General features: G+C 40.6%; 1 long non-coding RNA gene across 4 annotated transcripts in view; it reads left to right on the forward strand.

The window, feature by feature from the left end:
- Nucleotides 1–20,257, forward strand: part of LOC103162321 — a 38,032-nt gene that overhangs the window by 14,694 nt on the left and 3,081 nt on the right. For 2 of the 4 annotated variants that reach the window (XR_003488296.2, XR_003488294.2), the window contains exons 3-5: nt 5,677–5,763; nt 6,987–7,090; nt 7,615–7,699. This is a non-coding gene — a long non-coding RNA (uncharacterized LOC103162321). Of the gene's footprint in view, nt 1–270; nt 1,731–5,676; nt 5,764–6,986; nt 7,091–7,614; nt 7,700–20,257 lie in introns of those variants that run through there. The other 2 variants (XR_003488297.2, XR_003488295.2) reach the window with 2 other exon arrangements.

The raw sequence follows: 20,257 nt of genomic DNA on the forward strand, positions 1-20,257 counted from the left end.
TGAGGGCTCTGGGACGGCATAAAAAGTAGTCATCAGTCTCTTCATAGGGGAAGGGCATTTAGGCTATCCTCTCCACCATTGCCTAGATTGTCAATTGGTGTCATCCTTGTAGATCTCTGGAAATCTCCCTAGTGCCAGATCTCTCCTTGGATCTATACTGGCTCCCTCTGTTATGATATCTCTCATACTGCTCTCCTCTATTCTTCCCCCAACTCAACCTTTCTGCTCCTCCATTTCTTATCTTCCCCTCTCTTCTCCTCCTCACATTCTGCCAGCTCCCTCCCCCTACCCTCATGCTCCAAATTAGCTTAGGAGATCCTGGTCCTTCCCATTCTCCGGGGTTCCTGCCATTTTTAATAGACTCAAAGTAACATAGAAATTATCTTTCTCAGATCTCTGATAGTATTGATGGTTGGGCTAGCTATAACTTTGTCAACTTGGCAGCATCAGGCAGCCTTGATAGGGCTCCTAAATAAGGATCTGAGAATATAAAGACATGTAAGTCTTAAGGGTATAAAAATAATTTAAAATATAAAAGTTCAGAGCTTAATATTTAATAAAGTTCTGATAAGCTGGTAGAGCGGTGGCTACCTGCTGTTCAGTCACAAGCTCAAGGTTTTAAGATTTATTTTGGTTGTCATCTAAGTATAAACATAAAGGGCTTTTCATCAGGCCTAAGGCACCTCTGTCCACACTATACCTGGATCTCTCTGGACAGAAGAAAAATGTGCAAGCTTCTAACCCAAATCTGTAGTTTTTTCTAGGACTCAAAGGTATAAGTATATTCCTGATGTTTTACAGATACCCAATATCTGTTTTTTTCTGCAATGTGTGTTTTAGTACAGATTGGTAATGATAATACGTCTAAAACTTTTATGTCCTTTTATATAATAAAGTTCATATAGGTTTCAGAGGATCAAAAGTCATAAAGCTTGGAACCACTTCTCACAGATCAAAAGGACTCCAGATAAGTAAAGCTTTTGCTACCCCACCTGCCTGTTCCTGAGGTTGGGATTTTTTCCCCTGGTCTTGGGACTCCTGTCCTTCTTGATCACTAAAACTATAGGCCTAAGAGTTCCAATTAAGTATATAAGTTTTAACTTCTGTTCCCAGTTTAAACATGTCTCAACAGATTTTCCCTTCTGGCAGAGGAGCATCAGTTGCTGACTGAACCCTGCTCCTAAAGACTGCAAGCTCTGGACTTGCTGTGGGTGTGAACCAGCCCAACCAATGTGAACACTCCCTGTATCTTCAACAGAGTATGCAAACTAGATACCCCATTTCCTGAATCCCCTTTTTTGCTTTTGACCAGCATTTCAGCCTTCTTGGGGCCCCAGACAACACCCCAAAAGTCAGCAGGAAGTAGTTCAGGAAAGACTTTGTCACCTCCTTTCCCTGGTTGAGATGCAAAGTTAAAAGGAAACTCCCATACATAGGGGACATGATTACAATAGATACAAATTTACTATTGTGCACCCCAAACTTCCCCAGAGTTTTTAAAATTGTCTACTGGTAACCCAAGAGTGGGTTACCTATAAGAAAAGGGGAAAATGAAGGACCAAAAATTAAAATTAATAAAAGTTTAAAAACTTGGGCCCAGAAAAGGGAACTTTTGTTGTTGTTGTTGTTATTTTCTTTTTTTCCGAGACAGGGTTTCTCTGTGGCTTTGGAACTTCTAAGATAGGGGATGTCGTCGCTGGTGCCTGAGCCCCGCTCTTAGAGAAGGAGAGGTGACTGTCCATCACTTGTGTCAACATTCCTATGTCTGCTAATTATGTATAAGCTACCATTATTACCAATTAGACAGTACAGTTTAGGGAGGAATCACTTTCATAATCTATAGGTAAAAATCCCCAGTAGAATGGGATATTTCCATGAGATAAACACATTACATTACAGGCACCCATTCACACCATGCCAGATACCAGAGAAAGGTAACTGATGGGAGAGGTCCTTCTGTATGGTGTGAATATATGTTTCTCTTATTGGTGATAATGAATAAAACACTGATTGGCCAGTAGCCAGCCAGGAAGATAGGTGGGGCTACCAGAAGAGGAGAATTCTGGGAAGAGGGACGTAGAGAGCAGCCCCCAGAGAGTTGCCATGTAGCCACCAAAGGAGTAACATGCCAGAGCATTATGGATAAGCCACAGCCTCATGACAATACATAGTTTAACAGAAATAGGTTAACTAATTAAGAGAGAGCTAGCAAATAAGAGGCCCAAGCTATTGGCCAAATGGTTTATAATTAATATAAGCCTCTGTGTGTTGATTTGGTATTAAATGGCTGTGGGACCAGGCAGAACAGAAACTCTGTCTACAGGTAGTGGCAGCAAACATGTAAAGGCTCAGCAGAAGCAAAAGACATTTGTAGGTCTGTGGTCTCAGGGCCTTCCGTAACAGAGTCTCCTCCCAGTAGGGTGACACCTTGAAATTCAGTTGCCACTTGCTGCTCCTTGACATGGCATATAGTGGAGCACACGCCTTTAATCCCAGCACTCCAGGAGGCAGAGGCAGGCAGATCTCTGTGAGTTTGAGGCCAACCTGGTCTCCAGAGTTCCAGGACAGCCAGTACTGTTTCACAGAAAAACCCTGACTCAAAAAGTCTATTCCTTTTTTACTGCTAGTTTAGGTATTGAACTCAGGTCATCAGGCTCAGTGGCAAGCACTACTGAGCCATCTTATTAGACCCCTAAAGATGTTTTTATTGATGGTGCATTAGACTTAAGGACTCATTAAAAGTATTACTAGTATATTTATTTTAGCCGGAGTAGACAGAGTGGGGAATAAGGTAAATTTTGGGATCAGTGAACCCCACAGCCAAGGCCCATAGTCATTGCAGGGGTTAGGAATTTAGTAATGATTTCTACACCATTTCCCACCCCTTTGTGGTACATCCTTGGAGCATTAGCATGACACTATTATTGTGTAGTGTGTGTGCAGGATGTGGAGGGCACATATGTGGTCAGATGACAACTTTGTGTATTGAGTTCTCTCCTTCCACTTTTATCTTCTAAGCTATCTCACCAATCCTCTTTTCTTTTCCTTCCATAGTTGATGTTTTATTGGTTAACGATCAGTACACAGACATTTCACTTCATATAATTCTTAACACATGTACCAAAAATCTAGCAAGCTATATATTGTGTGTCTTTTCAGACAGTTATCCTGATGAAGCCCCAGCTTCAAACTTGGCACCAAATTTTTCTGAAGATGACCTCATGGAACAACATTGTCAAATGCTCCTATTTTTACTTCCACTGATTCATAATTTTATGTCATATACACTGCATACTGAAATATTCAGTCTTTCACAGCACATTACTAAGATTGTTAGGAAAACTGGACCACCATAACTAGACATGTTACAAAGGGCACACAGTTCGTGTGTGTGTGTGTGTGTGTGTGTGTGTGTGTGTGTGTGTGTGTGTGTGTGTGTGTGTGTGTGTCTGTGTGTGTCTGTGTGTGTCTGTGTGTGTCTGTGTGTGTCTGTGTGTCTGTGTTTAAGCAGGTCTAAAAACAGAAGACTAGGGGTAATTTAAAATATTTGAGACACATTATCTATAAAACTGAGCCTCTGAATTGCCATTTAGTATGCTTTGTATTGTAGAATCTAAAACTAAGCACCTTCTATGGAATGTTAACTGACTCTTTATGATGGTTTGAAAGAAAGTAGCCCCCATAAGGAGTGGCACTATTAGAAGGTGTGGCTTTATTGGAGGAAGTATGTCAAGCTACGCTCAGTGTAGTACACAGTTCACTTCTTGTTGCCTGTGGATCAAGATGCAGAACTTTCAGCTCCTTCTCCAGCACCACCATGTTTGTCTACATGATGCCATGTTCCATGAGGATAATGGGCTAAACCTCTGAAACTGTAAGATACCCCCAGGTAATGTTGTTGTGGTCATAGTGTCTCTTCACAGCAATAGAAACCCTAACTAAGACACTCCTGCAATAGCCACAACCTCCCATGATTCAGTATTTCATTGCCTTCTGGTTGTACCTAAGACCAAAACCAAACCAAAACAACAACAAAACAATCAACAAGTGATTTCACCTCTTTTAGACTTATTTTATGATTATGAGTGTTTTTGCTTGCATGTATATGTGTGTACCATGTGCATACCTGATGTCTGCAGAGGTCAGAATCTGTGTGTATCTGTGCCTGCGGAAGTCAGAAGGTGTTGGATCCCCTATAACTGGTTTTGTGGATGGTTGTTAGCCTTTCACAGGACAAACTTTTAAGCACAAAAATAATGTTTTGAGTTACCATACTTAAGTTAACAACAACATTTAGTCAGAAGCAGAAGTAAAGAAGCCAAAAAGCAAGGTTCATACATTTAGAGGCATTCCCAGAACTATTGGCTATGATGGATTAGGCCTTTGTTTTAGTTTTGGCAGGTGGTGCTGTGTGCTAGTTTTACAGCCTGGATGACATTTCCATCGTGGAGTCACTTGTCCTAGGGTCTGGGGCCCTGTTACACTCTTTTTTAAATTAATTTATTTTTTACATTCCAATCCCAGTTCCCCCTCCCTCTTCTCCCACTCTTCCCACCTCCCATCTGCTCCCAGAGAGGGTCTGTTATACTCTTAACTGGAGTCATCTGTCCAGCTCTGATTTCACCTCTTAAAAACTCATTTACTTGTGTTTGGTTGATATCCCTGGGAAGCTTGCTCTTTTCTGAAGGGAAATGGAGGAACAGTGGATATGGGAGAGGGTAGATGAGTGGGGGGCACTGAGAGGAGTGGAAGGAGGAGAGGTTGTGGTTGGGATGTATTGTATGAGAGAAGAATAAAAAACAAAGTCATTTACACTTAGAAGATAGGAAGGATGGGATTACCCTCTTTAAAAATTGTATCTAGAGCTACTAAAAAAGCCTTGCTTTTATAAAATATTTGATAAAAATACTCTAGATTGTGTAAGAAGAGGGACAAAGATCCACTAGTAGACATGGCTAGTCCAACTTGGCTTTTCCTTTGGAGTTCAGTGGAGTCTGAAATCTCCCAGTTTTTAGTTTCTTCATTTTCTACAGGCAGAATTTGGTCACCCACTTCAGCCTGTTTGCTCTTTGCTCCCATCTCCCCTTGTCTGCACAGTTTTGTCTGATGATTTATTATTTCTTGTGGCCTTTTCTGGCTTTATTCGCATTTGGCAGGCATGGATTTTACTGACAACCTTGTCTGCACTTGCGCTCCTGCTAGAGCTGACTTTCTTCTTGGGCCATGCGATTCTGCACATGGTCACAGAACTGTGCTGCCTGGCCTCCTGCTTCTATGCCCCCCATTTTTTTTAAATAGAAACATTTACTTCTGCAAATTTCCCTCTCAATGCTGCTTTACTATCATTGTATAGAATTTAATGTGCTGTGTTTTCATTTATTGCTTTTAAATTTTCCCTTAAGACATCTATGGCCCATAGATTCTATGACAATATTTCAAGTACTTGGGAATTTTCTTAACTTTCTGTTTTTTTTGGGGGGATTCGAGACAGGGTTTCTCTGTGTCTTTGGAGGGTGTCCTGGAACTAACTCATGTAGACCAGGCTGGTCTCAAACTCATAGAGATTGGCCTGCCTCTGCCTCCCGAGTGCTGGGATTAAAGGCGTGCACCACCAATGCCCTTTCTGTTTTATAATATTTTATGATCCCATGTATTTTTCTTTTTTTTTGATCCCAGGTATTTTCTATCTTGCAAAATGTTCAGTTGTCTCTTGAAAAGAACATGCATGTCAGCTGCACTCCTACACCCCTGGTACTATGAAAGGTGAGAAAGGGTTATGAATTCAATGCTAGTTTCAGCTAATAGAGTTTGAGGCAAGCTTGGGCTAATTAGTGAAATCTTCCTGTCTAATAAAAACAAACAAACATTAGTGCTCTGCTAGAAATAGCTGAGCATTAAAAATACATATTTTAAATTTATCAAAAATCTCTCATATTTCTGTTCCATTAGGCCACCTTTCCTTAATCTTTTATGAAGGGGCATTTCATAAAGCCTTTTGTTTTTCTTATGTTTCTGTTGAGGACTGTATATATGTTTCTTCAGTATCTTTAGGTGATATTTGGAAATGAAAAAGAAAATTCATAGAATTCGCCAATTCATTATTTCTCATGTTGTGTATAAATTATCCACTATTTCTTTTTACTTTTTAGAAGCTATTTGTTATTGCTGTGTTATGTCATCATCAGTCCCCACCCTACCCTGGTCTCTTTCAAACTCACTCATTTGTGTGATTTATTTTTGAGATTTATATATTTTATTTTATGTATATGGGTATTTTGCATACACATACAGGTTTTTTACACCACAGGCATGCAATGCCTGAGCTGGCTAGAAGAGGACATAGATCCCCTGGGACTGGAGTTAGAAACAGTTGTTAGCCACCATGTGAGTGCTGGAAACCAAACATGGGAGCCCTGGAAGAGCAGTCAGTGCTTATAACTGCTGAGCCTTCTCTTTTTCTCCGTCTCCTTGTATTCTCTCTCTCTCTCTCTCTCTCTCTCTCTCTCTCTCTCTCTCTCTCTCTCTCTCTCCCCCTCCCTCCCTCTCTCTCTCTCTCTTCCTCCTTCTCTCCTTCCCTCCCTCTCTTTATCTCTCATTTTTTTTGTTTTTGTTTTTCTGAGACAGTGTTTCTCTGTGTATGTATCCCTGGCTGTCCTGGAACTTGCTATGTAGACCAGGCTGGCCTCAAACTTACAGAGATCTGCCTGCCTCTGCCTCCTGAGTGCCAGGATTAAAGGTGTGTGCTCACACCCAGCTGTGAAGATGAACTTGGAAGTAAGGTAGACTGGCTCTAACTTGTAATTACTAACCTTCTGTTTCTGCACATATATAAACAAGAATTATTAATATGTAGATGAAACATTTTGTGCAAATTATATGACATCTCTCTGCCTTTGCATATTACATGGGTCCTTACACAGAGTAATTAGTCTTTATCTGCAAATCTTGGGATTAGAAATGTTTTATATTTTGTGTTTCTTTTTCAGATTTTGGAACACTTTCATTTAACATGAAGAGGTAGGGACTGAAATCCAAATCTATATTTGAACTTCTTATATGTTTCATCTCTACCTTACATCTTAACTTGAAGGTAATTTATGTAGTATTTTTTGCAACCTTGTTTTGAATGTGATCCTTCACAGTCATGTGTAAATGTACATCTCCATATCATGTCAGTGTTTAAAAGGTTTATTGAATTTGAAACTTTGAGATTCAGAATGCTCAACTTGTTTAAGACTACCTGCTGATATGTGAGCTATTTTCATTGTGCCAGTCTTATGCTAAGTACCTTACAAACATCATCCCATTTTAATTTTCACAATCACTTGAGGGTAGTTTTTATTCATTTAAAAGTAAAACTCAAGAAATATTTTTATAATATCATACCTAAACAGTGGCAGAGCTAAAATTTAAATTTTTATTAATCTTACTCCAAATCTTACATACTTCCTCATAGTCTACTTCGAATCGATATTTCCAGGACTTTGTCTCCTGTGGGTATCTAATAGATACTGTACTACAGTATCCAGTGGGTTGAACTGGATACTTTAGCACTATCGTATGTTTAGTAGCAAATGTTGTGTGATTCTGATAATTTTCACACTATCTTCTCAGGTATCTTTGAGTATTCTGTGGGGTCCCAGTGGGAAACCGCATAGCAAAGACTGGAGGATTTCCCTTCTGACCCTAGAAGATCCTGGTAAGTCTACAGACTTCAGCAGAACTGGAGAACCTGAATAGAGCAGAGTTACCAATAAGAGACCCCAGGGATAGCATTAACATGGTGGTCACCCAAGATCCTCCTCAGCCAGGGAGACATGCCAAGGCCTATGAGGTGAGGGAAAAAGAGAGACCTAGAGGGTAGGACTTTTTTATTCTGAACTTCTGAGCCTTAATGAAAAACATATTTTGTAAGCATGTCCCCCATTCCTGATAAAATTTTCACAACTATTGAAGCTACATTCTAGTAGGGTCCTCATGAAGCTATATCCAAACTTTTTTAACGAACACTTTATTATTTTAAGTGTATAGGTGTTTGACCTGCATGTATGTTTGTGCCCATAGAGACCAGAAAAGGGTGTCAGATTTCCTGGGACTGGAGTTACTGCTTGTTAGATGCCATATGGATGCTGGAAATCAAAACCAGGTCCTCTGGAAAGCAGCTAGATTCTCTTAACGACAGAGGCATCTCTCCAGCCCCCACCCCAACCTTTTAATTTTTTTAAATTTGAGATAGGGGGAGGAGGGGAGGGAGAGGGAACTGGGATTGACATGTAAAACAATCTTGTTTCTAATTCAAATTTAAAAAAGAAAAAAAATTGAGATAGAGTCTTGCTGAGTTACCTAGACTGGCCTTGGACTTGTAACCCTTCTGCTTTTAGCCTTCTGATATAGATATGTGCCACCATGTCTGGCACCTTTCTATCTCTTATTTTCCTTCAAATTAGTTAAAAACAATTTATCTCTTAAATATTCTATTGTACATCATTAATACTATTATAATTTTTGTTTAAATGCCTTAAAATTTTAGAACATTCCCATAAATACCCCATTATTGTTATTTTATACTTACAGTGACAGTTTAATTTTTTTTTAGAAAGGGTCTTACTGTGCAGCCTTTGCTGCCCTGGAACTTGCTCTGTAGGTCAGACTGGCATATAACTCACTGAGACCCACCTGCCTCTGAGTTCTGAGATTAATGGTGTATGCTACCATGCCTGGCTAATTGTTATTTTTAAATTTAATGTTTTATAGTATATACAAAAAGTTTGAAAAGTACAAATCTATATAGTCAAAATTCTCTTATCCATCTTTCTCCTATATGTTCAGTTTTCTCTAACACATATAAAATTGCTTTGTTTTCTTTGGGTTGCATTTATTCATTATTTGTTTGTTTAACTATATCTATCTATCTACCTATCTACCTATCTATCATCTATCCTATTCTATTCTATTTTTCATAACCCAACCACTGTTTTTCCTCCCTCCTTCCTCGACATTTCCCCACCTCTCCTCTGTGCCTCTCCCTCCTCATCCACTCCTCTATTTCTATCAGAGAAGGACAGGCCTCCCATGGATACCAACAAAGCTTGGCATATTAAGTTTAAGGCTGGACAAGGTACCCTAGTATGAGGATAAGGGTCCTAAAAGCCAGCAAAAGAGTCAGAGATAGTCCCTGCTTGCACTGTTAGAAGTCCCACAAGAAGATAAGCTACACAACTATAACATACATGCAGAGTACCTAGGTCAGTCCCATGCAGGCTCCCTGGTTGTTGGTTCAGTCTCTGTGAACTCCTATGAGCCCAGGTTAATTGATTCTGTGGGTTTTCCTTTGGTGTCCTCGACCCCTCTGGCTCCTACAATATTTTTTCCTCCTCTTCTGCAGGATTCCCAAACTCCTCCTAATGTTTGGCTCTGGGTTGCATCTGTTTTCATCTGGGGTTGCTTGATGAAGCCTCTCCAATGACAATTGGGCTAGGCACCAATCTATGAGCATAGCAGAATATCATTAGGAATCATTTAAGTGACTTTTTGCCAGGTGTGTTTGGTTCTAACATAGGTCTCTGGGCTATCCGACCTCTGGGTCCTGTCCCTTCAGGTAGTGTCAGGGGTGGGCTCCCACTCATGGCATGGGTCTCAAGCTGGACCAGTCATTTGTTGGCTATGTCCACAATTTCTGTGCCACTTATACCCCAATATATCTTGTAGGTAGGACAAATTGTAGGTTGAAGTTTATGTGGCTTGTTTGGTATCCCAATTCCTAGTCTTACCTGGTTACAGGAGATGGCCAGTTCAGGCTCCATATCCTCCACTGCTAGCCATATCCCTATTGCTAGGAGTCTTAGCTAGGGGTCATTTTCATAGATTACTGGGAATTTCCATTGCAATAAATTTCTAGCTTGTCTCTGAGATTTCCCCATATTCCAGTTTTCCCTCCCAGTACTCTCTCCATCCATCCTCCCACCTGATCTCTCCTGTTCCTGCTCTAGCCCAACTCCTCTTCTTCTACCTTTGCTGTCTATTCTATTTCCCCTCCCCAGGAAGATTCATATGTCCCCCTTGATCCCTCCTTGTTACTTAGTCTCTCTGGGTCTGTGGATTGTAGCATGGTTATCCTTTGCTTTACAGCTAATATCACTTCCATTCTTTGGTTGAGGGACAGCTATGTTGTTTCCAGTTTCTGGCTATTAGGAATAAAGCTTCTATGAACATAGTTGAACAAGTGTCTTTTTGGTAGGATGGAGTGTCCTTTGGGTATATGCCCAAGAGTGGTAGGTATAGTTGAGTCTTGAAGTAGATTGATTCCCAATTTTCTGAGAAACTGCCATTACTGATTTCCATAGTAGGTATACAAGTTTGCACTAGCACCAGCAATGGAGGAGCACTGCTCCTGCTCCACATCCTCTCCAGCATGAGCTGTCACTTATATTTTTTATTTTAGCCATTCTGACAGGTATAAGATAGAATCTCAGAGTCATTTTGGAATTGCATTTCCCTGATGACTAAGGATGTTGAACATTTTTTTTAAGTGTTTCTCAGCCATTTGAGATTCCTCTGTTGAGAATTCTCTGTTTAGATCTGTACCCCATTTTTAACTGGATTATTTGGTATTTTGATGTCTAGTTTCTTGAGTTCTTTATATATTTTGGAGATCAGCTTACTGTAAGATGTGGAGTTGGTGAAGATCTTTTCCCATTGTGTAGGCTGCCATTTTGTCCTATTGATGGTGTTCTATGTCCTTTGCCTTACAGAAGCCTTTTAATTTCATGAGGTCCCATTTATTAATTGTTGATCTTAGTGTCTGTGCAACTGGTGTTCTATTCAGGGAGTTGTCTAATGTGCCAATGCATTTTAAGCTATTTACCACACTCTCATCTACAAGGTTCAGTGTACATGGTTTTATATTGAGGTCTTTGATCCACTTGGACTTGAGTTTTGTGCAGGGTGACAGGTATGAATCTCTTAGTGTTCTTCTACATGCATACATCCAGTTAGACCAACACCATTTGTTGAAGATGCTTTCTTTTTTTTCCATTGTATAATTTTGGCTTCTTTGTCAAAAATCAGGTGCCCATAGTATGTAGATTTATGTTTGGGTCTTAAATTCCATTGATCCACTTGTTTGCTTTTATGCCAGTACCATGCAGTTTTTATTACTATAGTAGAGCTTGAAATTAGGAATGGTGGTACCTCCAGAAGGTCTTTTATTGTACAGGATTCTTTGAGCTATCCTGGGATTTTGTATTTCCATATGCAGTTGACATTAGTAATGTTGAAAGCTCTGTGATGGGGCTAAACATGTGATGTGGGAAGTTTTTCAGGTGCAAATGGGGTCACACCTCATGTGAGGTCCCCCTATTTATAACAAAAATTTTTTGAGACATTGTCTCACTATGTAGCCTTGACTGGCCTGGAGCTCCTAGAGATCCATCTGCCTCTGCTTCCCTAGTACTGGCATTAATGGTGTGCATGAACATACCCCACACCCAGGTTCAAAACTGAAGTAGTCACCATGGTGTATTGTAATATCAGAAACACAGAGTTCAGTAATTTGTGTCATGTCTATTTCAATGGATGCATTGTCATGTCCAGTGTGAGGGATATGAGCAGCAGTGGTAGGAAGCTGAGCACTGAAGTTTCAATCAGCAGTTTGCTCCCAGTCAGTTTCATCAAGTTGACCCTTAGTGTAGAGCCCTACATATATGTCATGGAGTACTCAGCTGCAGCTGTAATTTGTTTGCACATTGCATAATACCAACGATGGTAGTCCAGTCTTAGTATATGGTTTTTCAAGCAGGAGACTGTACAGTTAGGCAATTAGCCCAAGGGTCAGAAAAATCACAAGGCTAATCTCTGAAGCCATTTTAGGATTAAACTTCCCCTTTCCAACTCCTGGCTCTGAGCTGTCTGTTGACCCTGGGGAAATACCTTCTAAGCAGTTGCTTTTGAGGCACAGAGGATGTGTTCAGTTTAGCCTTTCTTTCTTCAATGAAATTGGATCTTGTTTGAAGGTTCTAGCAGGGGAGTACAGCTACTTGAATACCCTTGACCAAAGATCAGTCCTCTGCTATTCAGGGAAGGCTGTCCTCTTCAACCGACTATGCAGCTTTGAGAGGGATGTCCTTGGAGTGGTGAGGGAGGAAGGGGTACCCACATGGCCAGCCAGATCAGTGGACTCACCCCTGGTGATCAATGGGGTGACAGATGTCACAGCCAGATCACCCTCACATCCGAATTTGGATCTATACAAGATGGAACTTACAAGGATTGGGATTTTACCCTCAGGACAGCATTCCTATTTGTCCCAGTGCAGCACAGCAGGTTTCTCTTCAGTGGTCCACATCTCTTAAGAACGACAACTGCTTTCTTTTCACCACATCACCATTTAAGAATGCTCTCTGGTCCTGAAATTTTCGCTATCAAACATATTAATCCATTACCTGTAAATCCAAGTTTACTCAACTTCTCAGTATGTGGGCAGAATAAAACTAGATTCTTGGCCAGAATATCATATGCATGGCCCTTAGCCCAGTTCTTGATAGAGTCTTCTTCCTCTTTGAAATCTCATGAGTTGTGCCTACCTCCATAGCATGAATTTGTCTCAGTGTTCTTATCTTCAGGCTCCCATCAGAATAGCTCATTAAGTTCTTCCTGAATACTAGGGGGTTTCTAGCCCAAATCTGCCCTCCCTCCCTCCCTCCCTCTCTCCCTCCCTCCCTCCCTCCCTCCCTCCCTCCCTCCCCATCTCTCTCTAAGGTGTAAAGCTCATTATGTAGCCCAGGCTGGCCTGGAACTCACAGAGATCTACCTCCAGAGTGCTGGGATTAAAGGCATGAACAAAACTTCCAAACTCTTGCACATTCTTTCTGCAAACCAGTTGCAAGGTCTGTGAATTGCAGGTCAGGTTTATTTCAGCAATGGTTCCACTTCTTAGTACCTACTTTCGAATTTCATTTCTTCCTCTTTTTCTGTGATAAAATACCATGGCAGAAGAAACTTAAGAGTGGAAGGATTTATTTGGACTTGCCATTTTTTTTGTACAATTCATTATGGTGGTGAATTCAAGGCAGCTGGAGCTTGAAGCATTTAGTTGCATCCACAGTTGGGAAGTAAAAAAAATAATGAATGCTTGTTCTTAGCTGAAGTTTTTATTTATATAGTCCAGGATCCCAACCAGGAGTTGGTGCCACTTACAGTGTACAGGCCTTCCTGCCTCAACTAACCTAATCAAAGCAGTTCTCGACCTGTATGCCCAGATGCCCTATCCCCTAGGTAATTCTTGATGCTTTCAAGTTGACAATACTGTCACAAAGTCCTTGTCATATGAATGCAGTTTGGTATTGGCATTTGATATTAAGGCTTGTGAGAAACACTAAGATTTCATCCTGTATACAAGCTTAGCAGATGGCTTTGCTGAAATTTCAGGCATACTAGCAGAAGTCACTAGTCATTTGAGTTAGTGGTGAAATATTATTATAGAAAAAACTCAGTATTCAGAGTCAGCTTTCTTGCATGTTGGAAGACATAATAAAAATAATTCCTGTAAATTCTCCTTTGAGAAGTCTACACCCATGCTCGAGGTATACTTTACTCTTTCCTTGAATTTCTTCCTTTGTATTACCTCCAAGCTTAAATCTGTTCAAATGTCTTTTAATAAACGTCAACTCTTGTTCAAAACATAATCTCCTAGAACCCAAGAAAACCCATTCCACAAATGTAGAATAGGAAGGAAATGGTGTTACTATTACTACTATTTGAGACAATGTAGCCGTGGTTGGTCTTGAATTCAAGACCAACCTTTGTTGGTCCTTTGCCTTAGTCCCCAAGTGTTAGTATTATTGTTGTGAATGATCAGACTCAACTATAACATTGTTAAATAAATATTAAACAAGACTTCAATGTACATTCAAAGCAAGTTGTTGAGATTGCAGAGACAGAAATAAATTTTACCTTTTTATGCATTCAATCAGATGTGTTCTATAAATGACTAGGTCTCATTGAAAGGGCATGGTAGAACTGTTAGCTATCTGTTTTTTGTTTTGTTTTGTTTTTTGAGACAGGGTTTCTCTGTGGCTTTGGAGGCTGCCTGGAACTAGCTCTTGTAGACCTGGCTAGTCTTGAACTCACAGAGATCTGCCTGCCTCTGCCTCCCGAGTGCTGGGACTAAAAGCGTGTGCCATCACTGCCCGGCTATCTGTTCTTTTAAATCTAAAAATTACAATGGCCATCTATCCTAGTTAATTATCTATATCACAGATAGCACTCAAACTTCCATGAGAAATAGGTACTTGTAGATTATAGCCAGGTTCCTAGGTTTAACTCCAGGGCATTAGGGAGACAGGGCTGCTATCTCCGTTTTTTTTTTTTGTTGTTTGTTTGTTTTGTTTTTACAGATTTATTTTAATTGTATGTATGCCTATGTGTCTGTGTATGTGCACATGAGTAGCCATGAAGGGCAGAGACTTCAGATCCCCTGGAACTAGAGTTACACGTGATTTTGAGCTGCCCTCTGTGGTTGCTGGGAATCAAACTCAGTTACTCTTTTTGCACATATAATATAGTTTGATCATATTCAGCATACTCTTGCAAATAATTATTGTTTTGTAATTTCTTATGAAATTTTATTCAGCTGAAACATTGAAATGGTGTTGTGGGTCTTTCCTTGAGGAGTCTATTTGTAGTTACCTCTAGTAGAGAGGCCAATTCTAGGCTAAATAAATGGTTCCTTCTAAGTCTACCTTTGTGAAACAATAAGCTTACTGATAAAGAAACATGGGCAAGTTAAAGACAGCTACCGAAACTATATCTGGCTTCTCTTGATGGGAATGGAAAAAAGAACCATATGTTGGAACTCAGGAAGCAGAGACCTAAGGCAGTCCTAGTCAATAAGCTCAGTGATCCCTTGGTGCTTGGAGCCCCTTTAAAATTGTTCAGCTACCCAGACCCTAGCACTTTTGGCCTATGATAGGAATAGCAAACACTGATAATCGTTAAAATGCCTTCAGAGTAATGGCTGGCTTCCTCCTATCAAAACCATTCTTGTTATTAAATGGTAGCTTGGTTCTGCCTTTGATAATCTTTCCCAAACATGCCTTTTTTCACAATTTAGAAATTAAAAAAATCTTCCAAGTCCTTAAATTCTACTTTTTTCCTTATAAAATCCACGTTTTCTCTATTTTATTTTGTATTTTTACTAAAAGAAGTCAAGAAAAACCATGAAGGTCCTTTAATACTTTAGATATTTTTTGCCAGATATCTTTTCAGAAGTCATTAAGACACAGATGTCCATTTTTCAATACCTTGCTCTGTATATACCCATTTCTGTATAAAATACCATCTTAGAATTACCTTTACTGCCCATATTTCTTTTTTATTTTTAATACATCATTTTTATTAGAAAGAAAATTATTTTATATGTCAATCCCAGGTCCCTCTCCCTCCTCTCCTCCCCTCCACCCCCCAACTAATGCCCTACCCATCCCATACCCTTTCTGCTTTCCAGGAACCGTGAGGCCTTCCATGAGGGGGGTGGTCTTCAAAGTCTGTCATATTCTTTGGGATAGGGCCTAGGCCAACCCCCTTGTGTCTAGTCTCAGGGAGTATCCTTCCATGTGGGATGGGCTCCTAAAGTCCATTCCTATGGTAGCAATAAGTACTAATCCACTACAAGAGGCCCCATAGATTTCCAAGGTCTCCTCACTGATACCCACATTCAGGGGGTCTGGATCAGTCCTATGCTAGTTTCCCAACTATTAGTCTGGGGACCAAGAGTTTTCCCTCGTTCATGTCAGCTGTTTCTGTGGGTTTCACCAGCCTGGTATGGACCCCTTTGCTCATCAGTCCTCCTTTTCTGCAACTGGATTTCAGTTCAGTTCAAGGTTTAGCTGTGGGTGTCTGCTTCTACTTCCACCAGCTGCTGGATGAAGGCTATACAATGGAATATGAATTAGTCATCATTCCCATTATCAGGAGAGGGCATTTAAGGTAGCCTCTCCTCTGTTGCTTAGATTGTTAGTTGGTGTCATCTTTGTAGCTCTCCAGACATTTCCCTAGTGCCTGATTTCTCTTTAAACCTATAATGGCTCCCTCTATTATATTATGTCTTATCTTGTTCTCTTCTGTTCTTCCCATATTTCTAGAAAAATCCTGGTCATGGCTGCTTATGTAACACCCAAAGTGATTTAGGATTTGCCTATAGCTTGTCTTGTTTTGAGCACTTGCAAGATTAACCCCCATTTCTAGTTTTTAATTTTCAATTAACTTTTTTGATTTTTAAAACTACATTCTGGCAGATTTCCTAGATTGATTGATTCCTTCCTTCCTTTTTACATTTTGTTAAATTTTATTTTATGTGTATGAGTGTTTTCCCTGCATGAATGTCGATGTACAACTCGTGTGCCTGGTGCCTGTGGAAGGCAGAAGATTGTGTTGAATATCCTGGAATTGGAGTTAGTTATGAGACATCATATGGGTGTTGGGCACAAATGTTGGGTCCTCTAGAAGAGCAGACAATGCTGTTAACTGCTAAACCACCTCTCCAGGCCTGATAGATTTTATTTTAAAATATTCTATTAAAGTCTCTATTTCAACATACATATTTCCTTCTTTCCCTCCCTCCCTCTCTCCCTCCTTCTGCCCTCTTTCTTTCTTCCCCCTTCCCTTCCTTTTTGTTTTGCTGGGTGTCAAACACAGGGCCTCACACATTCCTGACAAGTACTCTGCTACTGAGCTATACCCCCAGCCACAGATCAATCCTTTACACTCCAATTTCTACCCATCACCCAGTTCCATTTTAGGTGTTTCTTACAGCAATACCTTATTTCTTATTACTATTGCTATTATATCAAAATACCTAACACTCAGTAATTTATTGTAAACTGCTGGGAGGCCTTGTTAATTGGAGGTTTCAGTCTACCATGGTGTGACAGCTCTTTCTGAGCTTGGCAACATGGAGGACTCCTTCCCCCTGGCAGAATGTGCCCTGTTCTCTACCTGACCTTATTTGGAGACTGTCTGTAGGCCCAGATGCCTGACACAAGTCAGGCCTTTGACAAAATTTCCTGCAAAAGATTCCCCCCCATGCCCATATGGTAATTAGACATTGTACTAGGAGGTTTACAATAGGACTGTGCTTCCACAGATAACGAAGACTTGTACAAGGAGCTTTATATGATAGGAGTGTGCTGTTTAACACAAATTAGGTGATTCCCCAGCTACTGTCCCCAATCCTATATATCCCCTATACTCTGGAATAAAGTTGAGCTATTGCTACAAACCACAAGATTACACAGTAATTATACAGCTATCATATTATGAGACAACTCAGAAGAATTTTTAATTGGATAAAATGGATAAAGCCAGCTCAAAAGTTATATTTGGCATTATAGTCTTGTGAATGGATTGGCTGTTTCTTGCTCTAGATTCTTCCTGTAGCTTATTCCCCTCTGTAACAAATTTGGGATTTACTTCCCACAGTTTAGCACTATTTGGATCATTTACTGGAAACAAATTCCCCCATGCAGCTTGAGTTTACTTATCACACTCCCTATCTATGTGTAAAACCTATTCTCCATTAACAGGTCCTAGTTTACTGATTACTTTCCTTAGCTATGTGTGAGGCCTGTTTCCCATTATCAGGTCCTTGTTCCCCTCTCCATTGCAACTGCAGAGATCTGCCCTCTAGCAATTATCTTTATTGACAGACATTTGGTCAGTGTTTAGGGTCCAGGCAAAATCATTCCATCTAAGACATTCCCAGCTATCCAAGGACATAGAATTACTACAGGCCCAGAGTTGTTGATTCATAGCTGCCTATGAAAAATAAGCATGCCCTGGCTTTACCTTACTGGCAGATAGAGAAGTGATAACCTAAACTAACCCTGAACTAAAAGATTCTCAAACTTCTCATTCCAGTTTATTAGGCAAAATTCTAGCTCAGAAATTTACTGCTTGTAGTTATCTGTGTGAGGGTTAATTGATATGGTAAAATGATGCATTCATAATGAAAATGATACATTGGTCAGGGTTTGTTGTATTCTTCCGGTTCTGAAGCCTATTTCTTCCAGAAAAAAATTGTTAAAAAATATTTATTTTCACCATTAAATCATATTGACACCTTTGTCAAATAACACTTGACCATATAGATGTGGTTCTTTCTGGACTTTATTGTATATATTTATTTTCATTTATTTATTTATCTAGAATACAACATCCTGCCTCCATGTATGCCTACATGCCAGAACAGGGCACCAGATCTCATAAGGGATGGTTGTGAGCCACCATGTGGTTGCTGGGAATTGAACTCAGGACCTCTGGAAGAGCAACCAGTGTTCTTAACCTCTGAGCCATCTCTCCAGTCCAGTATATATTTATTGATATATCTGTTCTTATACTAATAGCATGCTATATGAATTATTGTAGTTTTATACTAGCCCTATTTTTAAAATTGAAAATATATTCTTTTCTCATACAGTATATCCTGATTGTAATTTCCCCTCCCTGTACTCCTCCTATTCCTTCCCACCTTCCCTCCCCTCCACATTCACTCTCTTTCTGTCTCTCATTAGAAATTAACAGGCTTCTAAGACATAACAACCAAACAACCAAATGGCAAAGTAAAATATATTAAGATGAAGCTAAAACAATCACGTTGAAGTTGGACACAGAAACCAAACAGGAGGAAAAGAGTCCCAAGAGCAGGTATAAGAGTCAGAGACATACTCGTTCTCACAGTCAGGAGTCCCATAGAAACACTAAGCTAGTAGCTATAATATATACACAGAAGACCTGGTGCAGACCTGTATAGTCCCTGTGCTTGCTACTTCAGTCTCTGAGCTCATATGCACCTTGCTTAGTTGATTCAGAGGGCCTTGTTCTCCTGGTGTCCTCCACCCCCTCTGACTTACAATCTTTCAACCTTCTTCTTCGAAGGATTCCCTGGGCACTGAGGGGAGGGATTTGATGGAGACATCCAATGTAGACTCTCTCCATATAATGTCTGGCTGTGGGCCTCTGCATCTGTTCCCATCTGCTGCCAGAGGAAGCCTCTCTGATGAGAGGATAAGGTTCTGATCTATGAGTACAGCAGAATATCATTAGGAGTCATTTTATTGATTGTTTTAGACCAGCTGTGTTTGGTTTGACCCTTGCACTCTGGGCTATCTAGTCTCTGTTTCTTGGTCACCCAAGCAATGTCAGGTATGGGTTCCATCTCATGGAGTAAGGCCTTAAGTCAAAGCCAGACATTGGTTGGCTACTCCCACAAGTTCTATGCTACCATTGTCCTAGCATATTTTTCAGGCAAGATAGATAGATTGTAGGTCAGGGGTTTGGTGACTGGGTTGGTGTCCACGTTTCTCTTTTGGTAACCTATAGACAGAGACTCTTCCCACACAGAGGAGACGAGAATGTAGGGATGAAGGCTCCCTGTAGGCATCAGCTCAACTTCTCCACATTCAATGAGTTGTGTGGATGTTGTCCTTCGTAATGGGCCCCACTGTCACTTTGTAGAGAACAACTCTTTCTGTCTTAACATCAGCCTAGGTTGTTTGGGGATTTCCATGGGACCCCCTTGGTCAACAACTCAATTGAATGCAACCCAGTCCCTCCACTGGAAGCTTTGCCTGTCTACAAGAGATGGCTAGTTGAGACTCTGTATTCCCCATTACTGACCCATCCAGCAGGCCAGGTTATTTGCGGGTCTCGAGGAGGTTGTCACCTAAGGGGGTCGATGGGGGCGAGAGAGGAATGGAGACCAACCGGCGCAAGAAAGGACAAGAGTCTGTCTGTGCAATGTCAAGGTCTCGATTTACTGTGGCTTAGAGTGGGCTTAAATAGCCCTGCAACAATAGAATTGGGGGGAATAATAGAAGGAACATCAGGTATTTGCTGGGACTGGAACATTCTTCTTGTCAGCCGGAACATCTAGTGGTCTTTCTTGGAACAGCGAACAGAAAAGCTCCAGACCCTTTCTCGGAACAGAAGCAGTTAACAGTTCCGCTTGGCCAAACCGTATCTAATTACAGGTTACAGGAGGCTCACAGAGCTGGCTTTAAGCCGCAAACTTAAAGGTCATTAAAAGTCTTACAAAGGTGAGCTTTAAGCCGCATAGTTTTGGGCCCACGGCCCCTTACACATTACTAGGCATTCTCATTAGGGTCACCTTAATAGATTCCAGGAAGTTTCCACTGTTGTAGGTTTGCACACCCCCCAAATGCCCCCTTCCCCAATTCCAGTCATCTCTTTCTGCACTATTTCC

This window comes from Cricetulus griseus, chromosome X (genome assembly GCF_003668045.3).
Source record: "Cricetulus griseus strain 17A/GY chromosome X, alternate assembly CriGri-PICRH-1.0, whole genome shotgun sequence".
Taxonomy (NCBI): Eukaryota; Metazoa; Chordata; class Mammalia; order Rodentia; family Cricetidae; genus Cricetulus; species Cricetulus griseus.